Raw genomic sequence first — 25,012 nt, forward strand, 5'->3', positions numbered from 1 at the left:
GCCATTAAATTTCCCCATGAGCTTCACATTGGTATTTTCACAGCAGAAACTAACTTGGATACAGTTACTACCCTTCAGAGAACTGTGTTCTGGAATAATTTTAACAGACATATGTAGCCCTTTAAAAATGTGTAAATCTTTTCACAAAGAAAGTTTGTCTCTTTTCATTTTTTATTCCCACTGCTAGATCACTTCTGACTCAGACTTCCTGAGGGAGAGCTGATGGGGGTAGAAGTGAATGGCTTTAAGAAATAAAGTACCAAAAGATGCCATTTCATCCTGTAATACAATCACACAAAATGACCCCAAATGATATCCGTACTCTTGTCTCCTCCATTTTCCCACTGCTATAGTTCTGGTCAATTATAAAAATTGACATTTGCAGTTTGTGATTCTATAAAAGAGATGCCAAATTGGAAACGATTTATTTTTGAAACTGAGAGAATATAAACATATATATCCCCTGCCTCCAAAGTGTGAAGGTTGAAAAGCAAGGGGGCCATCTTCAAAGTGTCTAAAATATTGATTTTAGACATAGTTCTTCAAAAAAAGCATCAGATTAATTTTTTCCTCAATAGTCCCTTATCCTTTAGGTCTGCTCATATTGAACCTTGAAGTTTCTGGTTTTAAGGAAAGTTTTATTTTAGAAGAGAAATTTCATGATAGTATTGAATTCTCTACAGATACACAGACGTTAGAGAGCAAACAAGAATCAGTATGAGAAAGCATACCCCTTGGTATGTTCCCTATAATGCAGTTACTGTGTGCTTTCTTTCACTTTATGCAGCTCCCTGCTCTCATCCTTCCCTCAGATGTTGCCCCCACTGAGCATTTATAAACAGTCTGTTTCCAGTTGTTCTACTGACTTCAGAAGTGAAAATTCTACATAGCCATGCCAGTACTGATTTTTTTATACTCATTTAATGAATCCTCTAAGTATACTGACTTGAAGAAGGGACCATAATCTCTAAAATGAATATGTCTCACGCTATAGATATGTAACTATCTTCCATCATTGCAAACAAAAATTTATAAAAGTTTGAACAAATGAAATAGAAAACAATACAACCAAAAGTATTGTTTTTTCTCATAATGACATTTCTTGCATTTAAGTAAACAAATTTAAATGCATTAGAGATAGTACCTTGGCTGATTATGATTTTCTGCATCACACACACACACACACACACACACACACACGGTAGTTAAATTTCCTAAAAGAGTTAAGAAAAAGAATTAATGAACTTGGGAATAAACATCTAGAAAATAGAAACAAAAAACATTTTGTATGTGTGGCATGATAATACAGGTAAAACAGAATTCATGTGGTAGGTCAAGGATTTTTTTTTTTTGATACATTATCTCACTATGTAGCTCAGGCTGGTTTACACTAGTAGTGCAGTTATTCAGCCTCATCCTGACTACTAGGGCTATAGGAATCCACTTGTGCTATCACCCATCGAGCTAGATTCTAAATTTTAATTTAAATATATCAAGGATGAATTTTCTTTTTCTCGTTATTTCGTTTATTTTATCTATTGGTAATTTAAATAATTGCTCTGGTTTTCATCTCAATCTGTTTACCTAAACATAATAGATTTTAGTGCAAAAAAATTGTGTTGTTTCAAATAGTTTTTACATGTGAAATCTGAATTATCAGTGATATACATACTTAGGAAATTCCTTAGATTAAAGTCCTGGCTAAATCACTGATTGGGAAAAATGTTACATGTTGTACATTGAACAGTTTTGCCACTCAAAAGTAAAATTTCCATTAATAATTTCTGCTAATTTAATTTATCACAACATATTTTCTTGACCAATATAGTCTCATTACACATTTTTATATCTCTAAGATAAAACCCTCCTGCACTTCAGAGTGTCAAGATGAAAGGTGCATTCTCCTGTATAAAATATGAAATTAAGTGTGTGATACAACATTACTAATAATTTGCTGTTTCTTCAGTGGTATGCATTTTGAGGCATATCTTTGTGATTTATATTTTTTAATATTGTCTGTTGTTTGAGGCTATGTTGTGTGTCTTGTCTCTTTCTCTCTGTCTCTCTCAGGTATGTGTGAATGTATATGGATTTATAGTATTAGAACAGAGGACAGTACTAACCAAATATGATAGTTTGAAAAACACAATTATAATTTTGAAGATTTTCCTACAGGTATTATTCATTTTAAAGGATATATCAAAATAAAGGCTTTCCTTTAAAAAAGCTAAACTTTAACCACAATTTATACCCAGGAAAATTAAACTTTGTCAGTTTATTTTCTTAAAAGAACCTCATACAAATGGGTTCTGATTAAACTACACTTATATTCAGTGAAAGACCAGGTCACGGAAAACATCTTGGATAATTTGACAGATTCCATGCTACAAATGAAAAGTAAAGATCTTGGAGATGGTGCTATTAAAAGAAACAGTCTCTTCAGAACTAGACTAACTTAGATTTTAACTCTAGCTTCATCTTTTGGGTATATTGTTCAAAGACTCTATTGTTTGTCTGTTCTGCCAAAAGATTGTCTTATCCAGAATCCTTGTGAAGATTCAAAGAGATAAAAATATTTAGACAAGAATAGATTTAGAGAACTGTTAATACTCTTGCTTGTCTAAATTAGACATTGAAGATTGAAGCTACCTATTTTAAATATAGATATAGCTATGTTCTGTCAAATATTATAATCTTACAACACAATTAATGTGAAATAATTATTTAATTTTCCTTCACCTGTTGGCTTATTAAAGACACTTTAAAGTAATTGTCTTTAATATGCCAAATGTATAATTAGATGTTTATTATGTTGTAAATTCTGTTCATATAATGTATAAATTTGAATGATTTATCTGATTTTATATAGTTATGTATTATTCCTAAAGCTATGATTTTTTTCATGTAAAGTCTTATAAAAACCTTCATAATCTATTTATATCAGGCTCTTTCCTGGACGTTTAATAACAATATAGATAACACTGTAAAAATTAAGTACAGTTTGAGAATATCAGAAGTTTTGAAGTATATAGTTAAAGGTGCATGGGAAAATACCTATCAAATAGTTGTGTGTTAAAGAGAAGCTTCCATTATAAGGCAATCATTGCATTTGCTTGTACATTAAGAGTGTGAAATAAATTTGCAGGAGTAAAATGAAAATACTAAAGGGAGCAAGAGAAACAGTCTGTAATGGAGAAAGTTTTGCCAGGGGCTAAAACAAAGAGAACAAAAGTGGGATGCTTATTCACTGCCAGTGAGACCGCAAACAGTTACATCTCTATGTAAATCAGTGTGTAGGTCCTCTACAAACCTGAAAATAGACAAACCATATGATTCAGCTATGCTGCCCATATCCAAAGGGGTTCCATTTCTCCAATAAAGTCAGTCCAAGATAACAACTGTTACCTTATTAGTTAGCTGTATTCCTTGTTCGTGTCTCTGCTGAACACATAAATTGTATACCTGTTATTGAATAAATCTACATATCATGGACATGTAGGGAATAGTGTCATAGGATATAGGGAATAGTATGGTTGTGGAGTTAATTTGCAGCACAATGCTCACTTTCAAAAATGAGTAAAGCAATTGAGACTGATACTCTTGTTTACAATTGCTATCATTTGTAGAAGACAAGAAAGATTCTTTTAAGAGGTTTGTGCTTTATTATCAGAGTATATATATATATGTATATATATATATATACGCATATACACACATACATATGTATATATACATACATACATATGTACATATATATACATACATATATATGTACATATATATACATACATATATATATTAAATCTTCAAAATCAGTTTAATATCTCATGAAAAGGCAATTTTAAGACTTTTTCTGAGAAATGGGAGAGAAACAGTTAAGTGACATAAGTACAAATCATTCCACTTATAGGAACATGTGGGATAGAACCCCTAAGTTTGAACCAGCTTTATATTTGGAAAAGGACCCTGAGAAACGATGTGTCATTATTGTTGTGAGGGGAAAAAATGAGTCCTCTAGACTATTTCAAAGAGACACATTATCAGACACCTCGCTATGATTCACTGTTAATCTCATTTTTGAAACAGTGCTTGAAATATCTTAGAGTGGAGCTCTATTGAACTAGTAAAGTGTAAGAAAGATTTACTTAGAAATGTCTTTACATAGTAAAGTCATTCAACAGGATTGTGAGGTGGTGTCAGCCGATTAATTTTATGGATTAATGTAAGGGTTGTACTTATGGTCAAAGACACTTTAAATTCACTAGCATCCAAAAGTAACATTTAACTGAATATTTAAAAGATAGAAAATCACACAAGATCTACAAAAGCATACTTATTTGACATGATAGGACTAAGCATATATTCATATTAGTGAATATGAGTTTATTTGGTTATTTCACTTCCTTACCTGCATCATGGCTTTTCTCAGGACCAAATGTGTCTGTATTTGCCAAATATTATGCCAAATATGCTAAAGTTATATTTTATATAATCTATGCTAGCTCATACATGAGGGACTACAGCATAGAAAATAATTTGATTCAAGTTGTAAAAGGAAACTGTCCACACATTTCCCTTAAAAGTACCAAGTTTCTAGTTTTCAAAGCTTGTATATCTCCTGTAAGCACATCAGACCTCATGTTATTTATGCTACAAAGTACACTTCTACTTCAGTGGTTCCCTGAAATTGTAAATTAAACTCTTCCCAGGAAAAAATGTAGAAATAAATTTACTTCATTTTTTATGAAAGTTTACTTTATCACTTATTTATCATATAATCAACAATCACAATTACTTCCAACGTTGTGAAAAGAGCCAGATAGTAAATATTTTAATTTTTATATGAGAATGTATAGAAGTCAGAGAATGGCCTCTAATATCTTATTCAAAAGTGACATGTTCTCCATTGAAATGACGTGACTTGTTAGCCTGGAACTCATCAATTAGGCTCTTCAAAATATCTTTGTAATCCTCACACTGTGATTATAAGCATGTGGCATCATATCCAACATTTTGTTGTTGTTTGAATTACACCCAACATTTTTAATTAAATTATGTGGAACAAATTCAGGTCCTGCTTGCAGGCAATACCTCTATTGACTGAGCATCTATCTACCATCCAACCCCCCCCCCACACACACACACACACACACTCACACACACACATGTATCAAATACTTTAGAAACTGTGGCGTGCACCATTATAGATACTCAGCTCTTCTGTTAGAGTAAAGAAGCAGTCGTAGAAAACACATAACAGGAGATGTGAAGCTGTAAATAAGTACAATTTGATTAAAATACATGGGGTTCTCTTAGCTTTGTGGGCTATAGTTTGTAGATGTCTGATTTAGAACTATGAAATATTCTGTGAGGATTCTACTGTTTGGGGAACCATCTAAAGAGAAAATATAACACTAAATAGATGTGAAATATATTTCTATTCTCTTACCCTCTTCCATTCTCTCTCGTTTGTTGTCTCACTAAAAGACAAAACAGAAGTGTGATTAATTTTAAACTCCAATAATTGTCCTTCCTACCCCCTTTCTGGCCAAGATCCTTTTTTTTCTGTCCTCCTTGTGTTTCTTTTCCCTGGAACATCTCTCTCTCTCTCTCTCTCTCTCTCTCTCTCTCTCTCTCTCTCTCTCTCTCTGTCTGTCTCACACACACACACACACACACACACACACACACACACACACACACCACACACAAAGAAATCTTTCATAGGGCTAGTGATTAACTTGGGTTTGAAAAATAATCAAGTTACAGTAGCTAGCAAAAAGAGTGTGCCAAAATGAGATTTTGTGACAGTTTTTGGAAACCAATGTGGTTAACAAAATGTAATGTCCATTATATTTCCCTATATAAATTTCATTTATAAATGACACGAATGATAAATATTTAAAAGAAAATGCCTTATAAAATTTAAATGAGAACTTCCATGTAACCCACGATCTATTTTCCTATTCTGTTTTCTCATCTTTATGAAAAGTGATATCTTATTATTTAAAAATGCCTCATGGTTAAAAATTATTAAGTTTAGTCGGGCATGGCAGCGCATGCCTTTAATCCCAGCACTCAGGAGGCAGAGCCAGGCGGATTTTGGAGTTCGAGGCCAGCCTGGTCTACAAGGTGAGTTCCAGGACAACCAGGGCTATACAGAGAAAACAAACAAACAAAAATTATTAAGTTTAGAATGAACAAAGTCTATGAAGAATCTATCCAAATGCAGCTCAAATGAGTTTTGTCTCATTTCTTAAATCATACATATTCTAAGATTAACAATCAGGCACATACTTGGCAATTTCCCATGTTAAGGCAGAAACTACTGGAAATCTTTTATACTTTCACTTTCATCATTTATATTATTCTTTATATTACTAATAGCATATGTACTTGTTTATATGAATTTCTTAATTATTGAATTTATTATATTCTTTTCTATTTCAGGAAATATTTGTTTGCATTAAAGGGAACTTGATTTTTTTAATTAGCTGCTTTGTATTTAGTAGAGAAATAGTTTCACGATGTCATCCTTTGATAAACGTGCATTACACCTCGATTACATGAACATTACACTTTAAATGTAGCAAAGCTTTACCAGACATATGAAAGATAAAAGATGAAGTATTAAATGTGTTAGTTAACTTTGTGCTGAGACAAAATGCCTGACACAGTCAACATAAGGAAGGAAAGGTTTCGTGTGGCTCAGAGTCTGAGAATATGTTCTATCATTGAGGGGACATCATAGAAGCACAATCTTGAGGCCAACAATATCATTATTATTGTTGTTGTTGCTGTGACTGCTGTTGTTGTTTTGAGACAGGGTTTCTTCCCCCTCCCTTTATTGAATATTTTATCTAATTATACCTCAAATGTTATGCCCCTTCCCGACCTCCCCCCCCCCCGCAATCCCCCATCCCATCTCCCCTCTGCCTGCCTCCATGAGGGCGCTCCCATACCCACCCACTTATTCCCACTTCCCGGCATTCCTCTATACTGGAGCATCAAGCCACCACAGGACCAAGGGCCTCTCTTCCCACTGATGCCCTACAAGGCCATCCTCTGCTACATATGCACTACATGTGCACTCCTTGGCCAGTGGCCCAATCCCTGGGAGCTCTGGGCTATCTGGCCATCTGACACTGCTGCTTTTCCATGGGGCTGAGGCTCCCCCATTCCTTTCTCCAAATCCTCCATTGGAGACCCCATGCTCAGTCCAATGCTTGGCTGCAAGCATTCCCCTCTGTATTTGTCAGACTATGACAGAACCTCCCAAGAGACAGCCTCCTCAGGCTCCCTTCAGCAATCACCCCTGGCATCAACCACAGTGTCTGGGTTTGGTGTCTGTATATGGGATGGATCCCCAAGTGGGGGCAGTATCTAGATGGCCCTTCCTCAAGTCTCTCTTCCACACCAGTCTGGGCATTTCCTCCTGTGAATATTTTGTTCCTCCTTCTAAGAAGGCCTGAAGCATCCACATTTTGGTCTTCCTTCTTCTTGAGTTTCATGTGGTCTGTGAATTGTATCTTGGGTATTGCGAGCTCTTGGGCTAATATCCACTTATCAGTTAGTGCATACCATGCGTGTTCTTTTGTTGACTGGGTTACCTCACTCAGGATGATATTTTCTAATTCCATCCATTCGCCTAAGAATTTCATGAAGCCATTGTTTTTAATAGCTGAGTAGCACTACATTGTGTAAATGTACCACATTTTCTGTATTCATCCCTCTGTTGAAGGACATCTGGGTCTCTATATGTAGCCTGTATAGCCTTTGGTTGTCCTTGAACTACCTCTGAAGACCCAGGCTGCCTCTAACAACTCAAAGATCTCCATCTGCTGCTGCCTCTCAAGTGATCTTATTGCAGCAGTAGAAGGATTGATTCTAGACCTCAGCTAAATTTCTCTTTTTTCCTCAGTTCAAGACCCAAGCCCACTGAATGGTGCTACCTACCATTAATGTGGATCTTTCGACCCCAATGAATCTAACTTCAATAATCTCTCAGAGGCATGACTAGAGGCTTTTGTCTTAAGTTATAGTAAATCAGCATGAACTGGGGGGCACGAATCCCTTGGGGATTCCATATCAGATATCCTGCATGTCATATTTTTGTATTGACTCCCAACAGTAGCAAAATTACAGTTATTAAGTGGCAAGGAAAATAATTTTATGGTAGTGTTGCTCACCATAACTTGAGGAACCGAATTTAAGGGTCACAGTATTAGGATGGATGGAAATGATTGTTGTATATTATGTCTGAGTAAGAATTATTTGAACTATCGCATTAAACATGATAGTCATCTTAAGTACATATATAAATATACATTTAAATATTAAGTACATATTAAATATGTACTTAAGATCACTATCAGGTTTTACATAATATAAATCTATACATATGTATATACATGTTAATACAAAATAACATAACTTGCTTATGTATGAAAATCATCATTGTACCTGTTTGATGTATGTTTACAAATTTACTTTCTATTTCATTAGATCTTGCTTTTCTATCACTAAAAATGACACAGAATTTTAATGTGATTTTATTAAAATTCATTGTAATATTAGTAAAAATTTGTAAAAAGGATGTAAATTAAATATTTCAGATTTTCATCACTAAAACCAGGTAAGAACACAGTTAATTAAAAATTAACCACTGAAGAATTAATTAGTTAATAAGCACCAAGTAAAGACTATACTTTTAACATTTTTTCTGAGAAAATATTAATGCTAGGTGTGTTAGGATTTCCACTGCTGAAAAGAGACACCATGACCAAGGCAACACTTATAATGACAACATGTAATTGGGGCTGGCTCACAGGTTCAGAAACTCAGTCCATTATCATCATGGCAGGAGCATGGCAATGTTCAGGCACACATGGTGCTGGAAAAGGAGCTGAGAGTTCTACATCTTGATCTGAAGGAAGCCAGGAGAAGACTATCATCTGCAGGAAGCTGGAGGAAGCTCTCCTTCTACATTGAGCAAAGTCTAATATAGGAGCCTTAAAGCCCACCTCCACAGTGACACACTTTCTCTAAGAAGGTCACACATCCTAGTAATGCCATTCCCTGGGCCAAGTATATCCAAACCATCACACTAGAGAAAATATATTTTGTACATAGGTAGATTGGGAAAAAAACAGTAATGTATATTATTTCTTCCAATACTTTTACGTTTTTGCGTTTCATTGTATCAGTTAAATTATGTTATGCCTAATTTTATTTTTACTTATATGTGTATATATAAATATATAAAATATATAAAGTTGCATTACAAATTAGCTGGGCAATATTATGTCTTTAAAAATTCCTACAAACAGATTGAAGTATTATACATCATTTTTCCATATAATTCACTTTTTAATTTTTTAAACTTTCTATTTTTCCTATCCCTTCACTCCTCACAGCTTCCCCTACCTTCTCTGTCTCCCAGAAATATTCTGCCTCTATGTCCGTTCAGAAAAGAGTAGGAATATCAATATGAACTAACCAGTACCCCAGAGCTCCTTGGAACTATACAACCAATCAAAGAAAACACATGGTGGAACTTGTGGCTCTAGCTATATATGTAGCAGAGGATGGCCTAGTTGGTCATCAATGGGAGGAGAGGCTCTTGGTCCTGTAAAGATTCTATGTCCCAGTATAGTGGAATGCCAGGACCAGGAATGGGAGTGGGTGGGTTAGGGAGAAGGGGGAGGAGGAATAGGGGATTTTCAGAGGGGAAATTAGGAAAGGAGATAACATTTGAAATGTAAATAAAGAAAAAAAACAGAGATAACAAAACACAGCCAAAAACAAGGCAAGACATAAACCCTCACATTAAGGCTTAACAAGGCAACCTGATAGGAGGCAAAGAGTCTCAAGAGTGGGCAAAGGTTCCCAAGAGCAGGCAAAGGGGTCAGAGACACACCCATTCCCACTGTTAGTAGTCCCACAAAAACATCAAGCTAACAACCATAACATATACATACAGGATCTGGTTCAGACACATGCAGGCCCTGTACTTGTTCCTACAGTCTCTGTGAGCTCATATGGGCATTGCTTAGTTCATTTGTTAGACCTTGTTCTCTGGTTTTCCTGTATCTCCTCTGATTCTTATAATATTTCTTCCATATCTTCTGAGATGTTCCTTGAGCTCCAAGTAGATGAACCCAATGGAATCCTACAATTAGCTTCTGGAGTAGGTGGTGAGCAGGAAAATGGTGGATGGGATAGGGGGTTTTCAGAAGGGAAACTAGGAAAGGGGATAGCATTTAAAATGTAAATTAAAAATATCTAATTAAAAATAAAAAATAAAAGAAAACAAGCGAAACATAATTCTGTTCTGGTAGAAAGGAATTAATATTGGGAATTAGTTACAAGCCTTTTGAAGTATTTATAATGCGAGACAAAGAAGAGAAAGTAGATCAGAAGTAAATAGTCATGGGAAGAGTCCAGTATCAGCTCTAGAGTCTTAGGAACAAAAAGAGAAAGGGATACAAGAATATAAAACCAGACAAACTATATCACAGATAAATGCATGATTGCTGCTGCTACTTGGGAATGAGTGTCAAGGAACATTCTTTAAAGTAGATGTTTGAACTGAAAGACCCAGAACTTGAGGACTCCCCCACATTCTGACTCAGGAGAGGCGACACCCCAAATCACACAAGAAACGGTCTTGCTGCAAACTGCAAGAGGACTTTTAATCAAGAGCGCTCTTGGGCCCATGGTCATACACCACGCAGGTGTAGAGGACCATGGCACCCCGAGTAGCTGGGTAAGGGGGTATTTAAAGGAAGAAACCACAACTCAAGGAAGTGGGGAGGGCGTTGTTGGAAAATATCAAAGATATCAGTTAAGAGTCCCAAGGAAGTGCAAAGTCACAAGAGTCACAAGGAATACCTGGTAATTGTTCCAATTATCTCTCAAGACAGTTTCTAAGAGCCCCTAACAATAGCACATTTGCATAGCGGGTTCCCACAATGGTCAGGGTGACTTTCTTTGAATGAACACTCTTTGAACCCAGGAAGCTGGTGGGTGGAGGAATGTTTATGATTAGCATACCTTTGAGCATTAAGTCACAGAGGTCACATTCCCAAGCCAGGGCCTAAAGGCCTAGAATTTTGTTTTTACGGTATACTTTCAGAACCACAGAGACTCCAACTCTTAATGAAGGTACTACACAAGGGCGAGAGGAACACTGATTTCTCTCTTCATAAGGCTACTAATTAGTATTTTCTTAGCTATTTCTAATATGAATCAAACTAGAACAGGATTTGCACAGACATAAACAATGAGTCAGACTGTATAGAGAACGTCACTTATAGAATAGGAGCTAAGAGATGTACACATTTTTAACAATGTTTTAGCAAGCATAGTGTTCTCAGATTCCTCTGATTCCTCTTCCTCATCTTTCTCCTCCTCAATTTTTCTCTATTATTTTATTATTTTTTGTTTGTTTTGTTTTTGTTTTGTTTTGTTTATCAAGATAGAGGTTCTCTCTATAGCCTTTGAAATCCTGAACTTGATAGACCAGGCTGGGCTTGAATGTTGAGGTCCACTTGACTCTCTCATGAGTTCTGAGGTTAAAGATATATACCACCATGTCTGGCTTGTTTTTATTTAAATTTTTTAAAGAACAAAGTAATTATATAATTATTATTATTATTATAATTATATAATCTGGTTAGGTATTCATCTTCTTCTTCATCGAGCTCTGATTCTTCTAGCAGTTCTTCAGATTCTGAAGATGAGGATAAAAAACAAACAAAACGAAGGAAGAAAAAGAAGAGCCTTTGCTATAAGTCTCCTGAGACCTCGGGGTCGGATTCAGATTCAAACAGCAAGGATGATTTAAAAAAGAAAAAGAAGTCCAAGGATGTAACTGAAAGAGAAAAGGACACTAAAGGACTCAGCAAAAAGAGAAAGATGTACGAACATAAACCATTATCATCTGAGTCGCTGTCAGAGTCAGACTGTGGAGAGGTGCAAGCAAAGAGGAGGAAAAGCGGTGAAGAGCGTGAGAGAACAACAGACAAAGCCAAAAAGGGAAGGAAGCATAAGAAGCACAGCAAGAAGAAGAAAAAGAAGGCTGCCAGCTCCAGCTCAGACTCGCCATAGCGTCCATGAAGACCAGGACCCTTACCCAGTGCAGTGTCAAAGGAGCTCAACTGTGAAGATTGTGTCACACTTAGTAATGTGCATGAATTCTCTTGTTCTTAGACTTGTCCTGGACTAGTCAGTAGCCACTTGGATTCTGCTGTGTGAAGGGCCATGATTGTTGCCTGCTGCTTCAACACCTTTTCCTCTTCCAGTGCTTGGTGACTCTGGGAGATAGTACTTTGCAGTCATACTAGTGGTTAAGATATTTGGAATAAAGCTAATATTTTTTTACTAGAAGTACTTAAGAATAAATCAACAGAAACTGAATCTGGATTCATCTTTTAAGATACAACCAGAAATAATGAGATGACTCTAGTAAAAAATTTCAAAGTAGGGATTACATTAATATTTCAGAATCCTTACTTGGTAGGTAAATATATTTTAATTTTTCCCCACATATACTTTGATTTACTTGGGGAAGGAGCTTTTAAAGGGGGTGGTTTGCTATCTCTTTAGCTACCAGAACAGCAGCATGCCTTTGATCTCACACATCCTACTTATATGGACACAGTAGCCATGCTTCCTGGGAGGACAGAGCTGGGCACTATCATTCCTGCCCGACTGAGGTTATGACAACCTTAGACTTTGTTGTATGTTGCTTCGAATGAACCAGAGATACCCGGCCCTTTGCAGCATGAGAAAGCCCCCAAAGCTCTGGAATTTACCTCCACATCAATAATAACTGAATGTTTCCAGGGTTACATTGTGTTATGTCATTTGAATTCAACTTGACTACACTTTGGCTTTGGAGAGGGACTGTTGATTAGACGCTGGTACTTTCTGAGCTTGATAGCTGACAATTCTAAAGCGCATGTGTTACACAAGTTTTAACCACTCAGGAGATTTTTACAGAGCCAGTGATAGATACTTTATGTTTTGTATAAATTTTGTTTAGGCTGCAATGTTTAGCTTTTAACTCTTGCTGCCTTAAGTTCATAACTATGTTTAATGGCACACTTACAAGATATTTAGCAGGTAAAAAGCGGGACTTTTGTTTTTTGTTTTTAACAGCTTCCTATTGAAGCTGAGACTTTACCACAAACAAATTGAGTGGCAGGCCCGGTATGCTGTATCTTGTTACATAAAGCTCTTGCCAGAATCTTAGTAAACACATGTTTAAAAAAAAAAAAAAAAGGAAAAAACTCTGGGAATCTCAGAAATTTAATAAGTAGATAAATGAAAAAGTCACAAACTTCAATTGACCATGTATACCGCAGGACTCACACATTCTTAAAGTGTAAAGAATCAAGTTATTAACTGATGTGAATTAGGTGAATACTTTTTAAATTCTGTAGGACCTTTCTTTGTATTTTCTAGGAAACTGTTGGAAGACAATAAGAAGCTTGGGTTCTTGAGATCTCAAGGGACAAATGTATAAGATGAATTATGTGTGGTGATAAACAATATGTTTAATATAAGCCTACATAGATCATTTAACTGTTCCTGTCCAGAAGTAATTTCCTAAACAGCACAAAAATCATTAACTGTAATGAGTCTCTGCTTTTGACAAATCTATGTCACCTTCAGGGACTTAGCCAACTCATGAGCTTCACTGCTTCAAGATATAAATATCCTGTGATTCCGAGTGCAATGGTTAGTACTCAGAATAGCTATAATTGGTTATATAACTAATAAATGGATATACATTTATTAATCAGAATCCAATATCTTAAGATAGATTCCTAGTTCATTATCTAGACTTGAACCTAAGAAAGTCATAAATGGTAGCTAAAAAGAATAAGTCTATCCAAGGATTCAAAAAAAAAAAAAAGATCAATCTATCAGCTTACAGTAAAATAGAGAAAAGAGAACAAAGTGGGATATCAGCAGAAGAATGGCTTTGGGAAAATTGGCAAGGATTAAAGCATATATTACAGAGATTATGTGGGGCTAATTATTTTTGAATATTATTTACTAGACCTGGATAAATGTCCCTGACATATTCATGCGTGAAAAGACATCAAGTGAAAACTTATTAGGTCAAGGAGGTAATAAAGAGGGAGAGGGACCAATTATTTTCACTAGCCATCAAAGGCAATAAAGTAATCTACTTGGAGCCAGCATGGAACGTTTAGGTTAATTATTAAATGACAGTTTGTTATATAACTCAAGTGTTTTCCCCCTTCTCCTTTTGTTTCTCTCTCTTTCATTTCCTGTGGTGTGCTTGAAAGATTTTTGAGGCAGAGTCTTATATATCTCTCTGAGTCTTGTATATCCCAGGCTTCCTGGACTATGACAGTACTAAGATTTCATCTGTGCCTTGCCATGCCCAGACCTCTACTTTTATAAAAGTCATCTCCATAGATTTCAGAGACTTCTATATTAAAATTTAAACCAAGCTACCAATTAAGTAGTTTACTGGGCCAATAATATATTCAGAGGAGGGATGAATTTCAAATTTTCCCTGCTTGTCTTTTGATTGTACATTTTGGATTCTGATTTTCTGTATGTATGGATTTTGTGTGTGTTTTATTTATTTTTTTAAATACTAGGGTTTTTTTCTGTTTTTATTTTCCTATTCATTTGAAAGAATGAAATGCCTTGGTGAGGGGTTGGGAAGGGCCTGGGTTGGAGGAAGGGAAATTGTGTTCAGGATACATTGTCTGAAATATTTTCAATGTAATAATTCAACCTATTGGTAAAATCCTAGTAACTATGTAGTACATGTTTATCTTCTATCACCAAATATTTCCGTTTGTTGAAATACATTCTACAAAATACTGAACCTCAAACTTCTGAATAAAAGAAAAAATTCAAGGTAAATGGTATTTTTTCATATTCCTCAGTTTTCTTCCCATAAGTCAAGACAGGACTGTTTTAGCAGTCCTGTGATTAGAAATGAACAGAAAACCAAAGCTAAACATTTAAAATTTTATGGCTCAAATGTTAAGAACACTCTTACTTGACCCCACACTTTACTACTCTCAAATTTGTAAATCAGTATGTATAGTGCATATTCATTCACTGGATACATAATTGGGCACAAACATTGTACTAGGAACTGAGTTTGATTCTACATTACCATATATTACAAAACAATTGTAACTCAAAATAACTTAAAAAAGAAAGACTGTAACATTAAATACTAAGGAAGTCTAGTTCTGTGCTGAATACCTGTTTCTTTTAATTCTCAAAGCAACCTTAGAAAGATGTCTCAGGTACTGTTTCCAAGGGAAAACTGAAGAAAACACAACTTTGAGTCATTAAGATATGTGACCAAAATCAGAAAGGCATCAAGTGTCAGAGCTTGAGTTTAACTCCAAAATGAACCTGACTTCAAAGCCAACATTGCCATCCATTTCATAGGATTTAAATATACTATGAAAATTTCTTCAAATCTAACACTTGACCTCTTACTCAAAGCATGCAGAATCAGATCACAGTTACTTATATGGTATTTGAGCTTATATATAAATGAAAAATGATTTGCTGGCCAATCTATGAAATGTAGCCACACTGAATTCCTCTGTTCAAAGGCAGACTCGATTTGAGGAATTGAGTATGCCTGACTGCACAGGTAGGGGCAAAAGGAACCCAACTGGAAAGTTTAGACAGAATCTAGCAGATAATTAAACAGATGCCTCTTAAATGTTTACAAAATAATTCATTCGTAATCTGGGGACTGCCAGTATTGAGTCTTCAAGGAAGTTGTGTGTTTGTATTTGTGTGTGTGTTCTTTTATCTATGTCAGAGTACCAAATGGTAAAACACCTGTGCATTGAAAAATGAAATTAATTGCTAATAATGTATTTCATTTATCGTGGAATCATGAGACATTTGGAATAAAATTTCATTTTGCAAGGTACTTTTAAGTAATAACAAGGAATTTAATTAATTTAGCCACGTCTATTATTACCATTAAACCCATTTATGTGATTTATTCTCTCTGCTATTTTTTCTTGTTCTACTTGTTCATTCATTTATTCATTTATCAAGTATTTGCTGAGTGTATAATGCTTGCCAGGCTTTGTCACATGCACCCCAATAGCAATTACAATATGATATGACTTGAATGACAGCTCAGCAGCTCAGAGGACCTAGGTTCAGTTCCTGGAACCTATATAGTGTTTACAGCAATCCATATTTTCGCCATCTGAGGATTCAATGCCCTTTCTTATTCCACAAAAGCCAGGCACACATGTGGTGCACCCACATACATGAAAGTAAAATATTCATACACTTAACATGAAATGCATATTTTCTAAAATTAAAGATTTATATTTAAGACGTTTACTTAGGGGCTAGGGATCTAGTTCATTGCTAGAGCCCCTGCCTCATTGTCATGAGGCAATGTAGTCAATCTTCAGAACCAAATTTAAAATAATGATACCCAAATATGAAAGTATGAAATAAACAGATATGTCGTATTTCAAATGAAAATGCTAAGAAGATCCAGAGAATAGCTAAAACATTTCAAGAAATGAATGTCTTATATATTGAAACCTGGGAAGATCAAAAGATCAGTAATATACATTCAAATTGTTAAGTACATATTGAGGAATTACTAATTCCTAATATCAATAATCCACTCTTTCTTTAATTTGTTTCTCTAAGGGATTTGGAAAACTGGACTCATTGTTTGAGGGAAAAATAAATATATTTATCTGGGCTCTTAGAGAGCATCCCAGTTGCAGAGGGGAAGAGTACAGATGAGTATGTAATTAGGAAGTAGAGGCTAAGATGAAAACTAGGAAAACTCCTATATAAAGTTGTGAAATAGAGTAGAGTAAATAAAAGAAAACTTAGGGTAGATGGTAGAGACTAATGCTTGGTTTTAGAATATGCGTAGGTTTAAAAGATTCTAAGAGCTCCTACCAATGTTATAAAGATTGAAATTGGATGTGAGTTTGAAATTCATGGAGTATTTTTGGGCTAATGGTCAACATTGAGAGTAATCTTTAGGAAGACATTTAACTTATGTACCAATAGAGTGCATGGCTGCCAAGACATGGTCTTCAGGATAGTGTCTTTTTGTTTCAAATTGTTTGTATTTGGCATGATAGTACAAAGGGAGTCTTTCACTGGGTTTTGTTACCTGTCTTTACTATGAGAAGGGTATATCTCTAAAAGAGTTTATTTGTCCTTGACATATAATAAACATAACGATGCACTACTCTTTCTACATTCTGGGATATAGCTGTGTTTTGGTGCTCAGTGGAGTTCTATAGCAATTCCATAGGAGAGGCAGAAGATATGCTCTGGACACTATATTTTGTTGAGGAGAGGACACATGCAATAGGGACCAAAAACCTCATTCTGGACCTTAGTTTCCCTTCATCACCTTCCTTCTCTGTCTCTCTCTCTCTGTCTCTCTGTGTAAACTTTTCTTCCTTTTTGAGGCTTCAATTTCTCTAGGCTTCAACTATAATTTTGTTGTTCTTTCATGTAGACTGTACACAAATTATTTCACTCCACTTTTTCTTAGTATCTGTATATACCAAGAGGGTAGTTTGATAACATTTTTTACTCAAATGCTCAATGGTTCTGAGAACCAACATTACTGTTTTCGTGGATGTTTTTTCAAGTTTTTTCTGGGAGTATCGTTTGCTTTAGATAATGTAATCCACACTTTCTTCATTCTAATATACTCTTTATAATTTTACTTCCAATTCAGTTATTTCATCTGTTCAGAAATAATTATTGTGACATAGTTAAATTTTTATGTATCAGAGGTTTTTAATAACACACATGTGACTGGAGAAAGAGACTGATACTTATTGAGGTGGTAGTAATTCCCGAAAGCTATATACATTTTACTATACTTAATCTTTCATATACCTGCAATATTTGATTTTTATAAATAAATCCTCTAAAAGGTTTATGGAAGGCTGCATTTTAATATTTACCTGCATTATCATTAGCATGTTGTTTTTATTTGCATTTCCCTGATGATTAAGGATGCTGAACATTTTTTTCAGGTGCTTCTCAGCCATTCGGTATTCCTCAGGTGAGAATTCTTTGTTTAGCTCTGCGCCCGATTTTTTAATGGGGTTATTTGATTTTCTGGAGACCACCTTCTTGAGTTCTTTATATATATTGGATATTAGTCCCCTATCTGATTTTGGATAGGTAAAGATACTTTCCTAATCTGTTGGTGGCCTTTTTGTCTTATTGACAGTGTCTTTTGCCTTACAGAACCTTTGCAATTTTATGAGGTCCCATTTGTCAATTCTCTATCTTACAGCACAAGTCATTGCTGTTCTATTCAGGAATTTTTACCCTGTGCCCATATCTTCGAGGCTTTTCCCACTTTCAACTCTATAAGTTTCACTGTCTCTGGTTTTATGTGGCGTTCCTTGATCCACTTAGATTTGACCTTAGTACAAGGAGATAGGAATGGATCAATTTGCATTCTTCTACATGATAACCGCCAGTTGTGCCAGCACCATTTGTTGAAAATGCTGTCTTTTTTCCACTGGATGTTTTTATCTCCCTTGTTAAAGATCAAGTGACCATAGGTGTATGGGCTGATTTCTGGGTCTTTAATTCTATTCCCTTGGTCTTCTTGTCTGTCGCTATACAGTTTTTATCACAATTGTTCTTCAATACAGCTTTAGGTCAGGCATGGTAATTCCCCCAGAAGTTCTTTTATCCTTGATAAGAGTTTTTTGTTATTCCAGATGAATTTGCAGATTGCTCTTTCTACTTCCTTGAAGAATTGAGTTGGAATTTTGATGGGGATTGCATTGAATCTGTAGATTGCTTTTGGCAAGGTAGCCATTTTTACTACATTGATCCTGCCAATCTATGAGCATGGGAGATCTTTCCATCTTCTGAGATCTTCTTTAATTTCTTTCTTCAGAGACTTGAAGTTCTTATCATACAGATCTTTCACTTCCTTAGTTAGAGTCACACCAAGGTATTTTATATTATTTGTAACTATTGAGAAGGGTGTTGTTTCCCTAATTTCTTTCTCAGCCTGTTTATCCTTTGTGTAGAGAAAGACCATTGACTTGCTTGAGTTAATTTTATATCAGCTACTTCATTGAAGGTGTTTATCAGGTTTAGTAGTTCTCTGGCAGAATTTTTAGGGTCACTTATATATACTATCATATCATCTGCAAAAAGTGATATTTTGACTTCTTCCTTTCCAGTTTGTATCCCCTTGATCTCCTTTTGTTGTCGAATTGCTCTGGCTAGGACTTCAAGTACAATGTTGAATAGGTAGGGAGAAAGCGGGCAGCCTTGTCTAGTCCCTGATTTTAGTGGGATTGCTTCCAGCTTCTCACCATTTACTTTGATGTTGGCTACTAGTTTGCTGTACATTGCTTTTATCATGTTTAGGTATGGGCCTTGAATTCCTGATCTGACTTTTATCATGAATGGGTGTTGGATTTTGTCAAATGCTTTCTCCACATCTAGATGATCATGTGGTTTTTGTCTTTGAGTTTGTTTATATAATGGATTACGTTGATGAATTTCTATATAATAAACCATCCCTGCATCCCTGGTATGAAACCAACTTGGTTAGGATGGATGATTGTTTTGATGTGTTCTTGGATTCGGTTAGCGAGAACTTTATTGAGGAATTTTGTATCAATATTTATAAGGGAAATTGGTCTGAAGTTCTCTATCTTTGTTAGGTCTTTATGTGGTTTAGGTATCAGAGTAATTGTGGCTTCATAGAATGAATTGGGTAGAGTAACTTCTGCTTCTATTTTGTGGAATAGTTTCTGAAGACCTGGAATTAGATCTTCTTTAAAGGTCCGATAGAACTCTGCACTAAACCCATCTGGTTCTGGGCTTTTTTTGGCTGGGGGACTATTAATGACCACCTCTACTTCTTTAGGGGATATAGGACTGTTTAGATCACTCACCTGATCCTGATTTAACTTTGTTACCTGGTATCTGTCTAGAATTTGTCCATTTCATCCAGGTTTTCCAGTTTTGTTGAGTATAGTCTTTTGTAGAAGGATCTGATGGTGTTTTGGATTTCTTCAGGGTTTGTTGTTATATCTCCCTTTTCATTTCTGATTTTGTTAATTAGGATGCTGTCCCTGTGCCCTCTAGTGAGTCTGGCTAAGGGTTTATCTATCTTGTTGATTTTCTCAAAGAACCAGCTCCTTGTTTGGTTGATTCTTTGAATAGTTCTTCTTGTTTCCACTTGGTTGATTTCGCCCCTGAGTTTGATTATTTCCTGCCTTCTACTCCTCTTGGGTGAATTTGCTTCCTTTGTTTAGACTAGTCTCAGAGGAATCCAGGAACCAAGATGGCTCCCCCAGGTGCTCTGGCAAAGCCCTCCCAGGTGGGGTGAACACCTCTCCTGTTGCAGGGAAGGTGCCAGGATATCTGGAGCCTGAAACGGGGTCTGCTTCAGAAGTTCTGTGGCTTTTGCCTATCCCAGAAGCTGTTAGCTTCTGTAGTCCACACTCTCACCTGCGCAGACTGGTCTAGGTTGAAACCTGGAACCAAGATGGCTCCCCCAGGTGTTCATGGACTATTCTTTAAACTGCTCCTTGTCATATATTTTGTCACAGCATGAGAAAAGTTATAATGTCTAGTTGCATCCAAAATCACAGTTTTCCAACTATACTTACATTTTTTTATCACCTAAATTGACTAATGTGGAAACTCATAATGCAAGGTCTATGATATAAAGAGTTGTATACAAGGAAAGAGTCTGATTATAATATCCTCATCACTCTCTTGTACAAAGTTTTTTGTCTCCTAACTCATTTCATTCAAAATAGCTTCCATCACAGGCTTCTTGAAAGTATTTGAAGCTAGGAGAATGACTGAAATAATATTTAGAGGTATCACTAAAATTTGGGAGACAGACTCCTGAACTATGCTCAGGAGTAGGAAACACGAGGTTTTCACAACCACAGAAGAAGTAAATCATGGACTTGTTTTTATGTTAGACATAGTAATTAGATTACTTTATAATAATTCAGACCTAGAAGACTGCACCTAAGCAGACAAACCAAGAATGACTAACTTCTGTTTGTGATCCTGTAGTTCATGTCTTTTTACTATCTTTTCATATTGGAAACAGGAAGGAAACATTTATAAAATACAATAGCTACCTTTAAGTAGCTCACTCCAGCAAATCTGTGCAGTTTCAGATAAGACACTCACCTTTATCAAAAAGAGACAAAGATTCTGCATACTTAGAATCCTCCAATTTATTGTTTTTCTTTTCAGTTACCAAAGGGCAATCTTCTTCAAGTTAGCAGGAAAAAAGTGACAGATTTATGTGTAGTATAATATTATATAATTAATATAATATTAAAATATTCAGATATTCAAGCTGTACATCTAACTGTGTTCATTTTTTAAAAATATAAAGATTAGCGTTGTTTACTAAAGCTTGTACCTGAGTCAAGTTGCCATAGAGTAAAATCATCACAATAAAATTGCTCTAAAACTGCATCAACAATACTTTTGATTTGAGTCAACAATCTGAGTAGAACATTGTAGGCAATTCTCAATGATTATCTGTGCTGCTCAGGAGAAGTTGACTAAATTAAGAACACAGTCACCAGTGCATGATTGTTTCTAAATCAAGCTTTTGGAGCAGTCAAACCAAAGCAGGCATACAATAAGTGTTTGTTGAATGAATACTGAATAATATTCATGTAATCCACACTAAATTCACAGCTTCTAGGTCAATGCCTTGAGGAAATTAATGGGCATTTCTTTTCTGAAATGCAATTCAATATTGTCACTTCCTTGCTTTAAATCTTTGAAGGTTTACCATGAACTCTAAAATAATCACCTGAAATTCTCTTCAGCTGATTTGGGGTATGGTCAGAGATTGTGCATTTTTAGAGAACAGTTCAGGGTTATAGAAATAATTTTGGTCATTTAACTTCATTTTGAGTAGCAATGACATAGGTTGCTTTAGCTGATATGATAGATTGTTATTTTATTGGTGAACTCCAAATTTCTCACTAGCTTTACCAAAATGAAGCAAGCAAGCAAAGAATAACAAGATTAAACTTTGATAGCCAGTGTGTCCAGATGCTTATTTTCTTTCAATTCTTCCCTTTAAGTTCTAGCTCAGGTTAGGTATCAGCAGGTTTTCTGTTACTCTTTAGTCTAATTGTTTGTTTGAGATAGAGACTCTCAGTATAGCGGGGAAGTCTTTATGGAGAACAGGGTAGCCTCAGACTCACTGAGATCTCTGTCTGCTTGTCCTGAGTGCTGGTTAAATGTGTGATCCACCACTCCTAGCTCATAGACTTGGTTAGCATTACTAAAATATTTTCAGCATAGTATTCAAAAATAAACCCGTTGCATCCTCCATCTTAGTTAAGAATTCTGCCAGTGATGTTATTAAAAGGCTTATGTAGTAAATAAAGATGCTTGGGGTTTAGTTATGGAACTAAGTTTTCCAAAGAATAAGTGCACTGATTTTACTTCAGTTGTATATTAATTTGTGATAAACAATAAAGGGGCTAGTGTACCTTAATCTATTTTACTGCAACATTGTTCGTCTCCTTCTGTGTTAGGGTTTTACTGCTGTGAACAGACAACATGACCAAGACATATCTTATAAGGACAGCATTTAATTGGGGCCGGCTTACAGGTTCAGAAATTCAGTCCATTATCATCAAGGCAGGAGCATGACAGTGTCCAGGCAGGCATAGAGCAGGATCTGAGAGTTCTACATCTTCTTCTGAAGGCAAAAAGAAGACTGTTATCAGGCAGCTAGGAGGAGGGTCTCAAAAGCCCACCCATACTGTGACATACTTCCTCCAACAAGGCTACACCTACTCCAACAAGATCACGTCGCCTAATAGTGCCACTCCCTGGGCCAAGCACATACAAATCATCACACCTTGTTATATGCTTTTGATTCACATGCCTACTTTATCTGTATATAGCATGTAGGTAACTGTGCCAGGACACTTAAGTCTCTGGCCTCCATTCTTCCCAAATCAGTTACTGTTTTAACAGGGGGAGAAGATAGAGTAACCCAAAAATATAAATATGGCAAAAATAAGCAATTATGTCCTATTTGAAAGTACAGTTACTTGTAAATTCTATTTTATCTTCCTCTTTCAAGTTTTCTGATACATAAAAATATGAACAGCATGTCTGAACAATGCTTAGGTGGAGAGCTTTGATCTTTATTCCATTCAAGGTGTTTAATTTGCATGCTGCGAAAGATTCTCTGAAAACCTCTGTGGTGAACATCATAGAATTAGCCAAGAAAAAACAGGTCCATTTTCAGTCGAGGGCTGGGTATGAACTATTAAACATAGAAAGACTGTCTATTTAAAAATTGTATTTATAATTATAAGTGAAAATCCCCATCAATTCCTCTGTCATGCAATCTGTATTTAGTGACTCAGGAAAAACACTTTTCACATCTGTCAAACTAAGTATCTTACTTGTCCAAAGATGACACTAACGTAACACCTTTAACACCAGGATTTATCAAATTTAATCTATCTGTAAGGCAAGTGCTAATGATATTTTATGGGGGAAATGTGCATTGAACAGCTAAACAACACAAGTAGCAACTCTTATAAAAATCATATGCCAATAGTGTCAGTCTTAAACATATAATTACCAGTGAATTCATCCTTCATTCATCTTTTATCTGATTATCTGTCAAATATTTATTGCACATCTGTTACAGATGTAGTGACATGTGCTGGGGCTTCAGGTGTGGATAGATTGTCCTGAAAACATATATAATTGCTCAGAACCCAGATATGTGTTCATGCACACTGAGGATTTTTTTCAGAGGACATTTGGAGATGGAATAGTAAGCAATAAAAAATAGACTAGCCATTTGTGGTACACAAACAGTTCAGCACCACTTAGGGTAGTAACACCCCCATTTTGGGGGGTGTAGTTGAATACTACATCAAACAAGCATATCATAATCTGCACATGGTTTCATAAACAATATAATAAAGCCAGATACATCAGGCATGCCATTTTACCAACTTAGGTGTGTTATTTGGCTTTTGTCATTTGTACACACCTGTGCCTTATTACAGACATTTGCCAGAGGTTGCTTCCAACTGTGGTGATGTCTGTGGGAAGAAACTATGATGAAAGCAACCTGGAACCTTTCCTTATGGCTTCAGGTATTAACTCACAGCTGCCTTGTCAGCATGGATTTTTCTTTAGCACAGTATCATGGTAAAGAATGTGCCTATGGATTTAGGGCTATGGAGAAGTTATAATAGAAGTAACAATTTTTTTTTCTTGAAGAATAGGAGTTTGTTTGTTTGTTTTTTATTCTAGCCTGATGGTTTGGTATAGGGCTTTGATGACTAGCTCCTGAACTTAATAAGCATGCATTCCCTAGTACAGCTGAATATAAATATGTATTGATGAGGTAAACTAGATCTACTGTTCATTCATTGAGGAACAGATCACTACAATGAGCTACCGCCACATTAGAAATGACTGAGAGATTAAGCAAAAAGCAAAAATTGATTTCAAACAACTCACTAGACATGATAGCAGCAGATTCATTTAATTCATTATCTTTCATAAAAATTTTCAACTTCCAACTTAATCCTGTGTTCAACATTCAATATTTGGACAAATACTTCTCGAGTTCCGACTTTGTTCTAAATGCTAGAAGTCTAGTTTTGAATTTGGCCATGATTGCCTCTAATAAAAGATCTTCATTTAAGTGTCACACCTTTAGTTTGCCACAGTTAAAGAAAATATGTGTCAGCCTTCCCGGGCGAAAGTATGCACTAAGAGCCTGCAGAAACTGTCTCTATTGGATATTGCAGGCGGTGTGTGGAGTGGAATTGAGTCCAATCCATGATCCAGCAGAGCTTCAGCCCAGGATTTCTTTAGAGCCTTTGCTACACACAAAGTTGGCTGATGTGCCATTCAGCATCCCAGCAGCTCTTTCTCTTCACACTAGCAATGGCAAAGC

At 35.7% G+C, this 25,012-nt stretch overlaps 1 protein-coding gene and 1 pseudogene across 11 annotated transcripts in view; both read left to right on the forward strand.

Moving 5' to 3' along the window:
- Dmd (dystrophin, muscular dystrophy) overlaps window positions 1-25,012 on the forward strand; it is a 2,390,387-nt gene that overhangs the window by 1,236,990 nt on the left and 1,128,385 nt on the right. Inside the window, exon 1 of one of the 11 annotated variants that reach the window (XM_030251215.1) lies at window positions 24,768-25,012. This exon is cut by the window's right edge and continues 80 nt beyond it. The exons of the other annotated variants lie outside the window; for them this stretch is intronic. The gene's annotated coding sequence lies outside the window, so the exon portion shown is untranslated. Of the gene's footprint in view, window positions 1-24,767 lie in introns of those variants that run through there. 11 annotated transcript variants of the gene reach the window in all.
- Window positions 11,671-12,163, forward strand: Gm14769 (annotated as a pseudogene).

The sequence above is a fragment of the Mus musculus genome, chromosome X, assembly GCF_000001635.26.
Source record: "Mus musculus strain C57BL/6J chromosome X, GRCm38.p6 C57BL/6J".
Lineage (NCBI taxonomy): Eukaryota > Metazoa > Chordata > Mammalia > Rodentia > Muridae > Mus > Mus musculus.